Source organism: Condylura cristata, unplaced genomic scaffold (assembly GCF_000260355.1).
Source record: "Condylura cristata isolate star-nosed mole 26May11 unplaced genomic scaffold, ConCri1.0 scaffold00005, whole genome shotgun sequence".
Classification (NCBI taxonomy): domain Eukaryota; kingdom Metazoa; phylum Chordata; class Mammalia; order Eulipotyphla; family Talpidae; genus Condylura; species Condylura cristata.
This window is the reverse complement of record NW_004567106.1, coordinates 25,538,997-25,540,769: the sequence shown is the minus strand read 5'-3', so window position 1 is coordinate 25,540,769 and position 1,773 is coordinate 25,538,997.

The window sequence follows — 1,773 nt, the reverse complement described above, 5'->3', positions numbered from 1 at the left end:
TTTTCCCAGATGGTTGGGCTGTGTCAGTTTACTCATTTGTAACTTGGACCTACAATTGGTTGTCCTGAATATGAAACATGCTTTTGGTGGAATAAATGCAGGTAGTGTACTCAGAATCATGTCTGGTGACAGGAAGAGAAAACACTGTATATTTAGCTGTTGATCTATCTCACTGCTGTCTTCCTCAGGCACTCACTGAAAGGCACTGGACAGGACATAAAGAGTAAAAGATTTTGAAGCCACAGTCACCATAGCACCAAAAGTGTGGCATCCTCCAGGCATATGGCATCCTATCTAGATGGGAGGGAGGGGCTTGTCGGTGGGAACTTCATGAACTTGCTGTTTACAAGGATTACTGAAGGTGAATGGCCTAGGTCAGGAGGCAATAATCTCTGATAACAAGCCGGAGTTGTTACTGTATGATTCTATGAGGACAGAACCGATGGGCACAGATGCTAAGTCTCTTGGCAGGACCAGGACAGTAATTCTTTTTCCTCCAATAGCAAATCACTTTGACATAGGCAACTTCTCTCTCCTGTGTCTGTCACCTCATTCATTCATCAGCTGTGTGTTGTGCATTTACCTGTTGCAAGGCTGAGTAAGACCCACCGTTTATTTTAAGGAACCAATGAAAAGATGCATTATTTCAACAATTATTTACTGACTCCTTACCCAGCATTATGTACTGCCCATGAATAAATAGGCAAAAGACCCTGCCCTCAGGGAGCCTAGGTTCTAAGTAGGCAGAGAAAAATCATATATAAGTAGGATTTGTCTATCAGAAGGAGATCTCTGCAAAGGAGACAAATAAGGCAAGGAAGGGGTGTTTCTGTGGGTAAGAGGACTGGTTGTACTTTCAACAGTCAGAGGAGACTTTCTTCTCTAGGACTTTACAATCTAGGGCTATGTCCATACCCTGAGGAGACAGAAGGCAAAGTCCTGCCTCTTTTCAGTCCTGCTGAAGGCAGCAACAAAATTCAATTCTCCTGAGTGTAAAGTCTCTGAGAATAGAGGTTTTATTGTCTGCTGATAGCTCTCTGCCTAGTAGAGAGCACTGCTCAGAGATGATGATCCATAAATCCTGACTGAGAAAACATAATGGTCAAGTATCCCAATCAGCAAAGCAAGATTACTCACTATTCCTGAGCACCGCAATTAGATGAGCACCTGTTTGTGAAGGATGCCAGGATCTGCCCTCAAGTAGCTTCAAATATAGTTAGACGAATTATTAATAAGCTTCCGGACTAAGTGTGGGCATAGTCATACCACAACTTTGCACATTCCCATATTTGGGAGTTAGGGGCACTCATGGGTAACAGCGGCCTCCTGGAATTTTCTCAGTAGAATCTAGAAGTCACAGTGCAGTTCACACACTACTGCTGATTCTAGGCACTGTGTTGGCTCCAAACCCTGGCACTACAGGGCAGGAGGTGAAGCCCACAGAGGAAGGCCCAGTTCATTTCCCCGGACGCCCCAGGCCTGGGACCCTGAAATGGGCTGGGGGACTTTAGCTAAAGCCCAGGCCTCTCCAGGGGGATCACGCAAAGAAAAGGACCCCACTCATTTTGGGCCTTCGTCCAGGTCCTGGCTTCGGTCCGCCGCCCGTCGCCTGGCCCAGTCCCTTCGCCTTCGGGCGCTCTTTCTGCCCCGCTCGCCGGCCTTGAAGACGCCTTCCGCACCCCCCTGCCTTAGCTGTTAACCGGGCTCCCCCGCTCCAAGATTCTGGGGGCGGGGGCGGGGGCGGGGCCAAGCAAAGGTCCGGGCCCGTGAGCC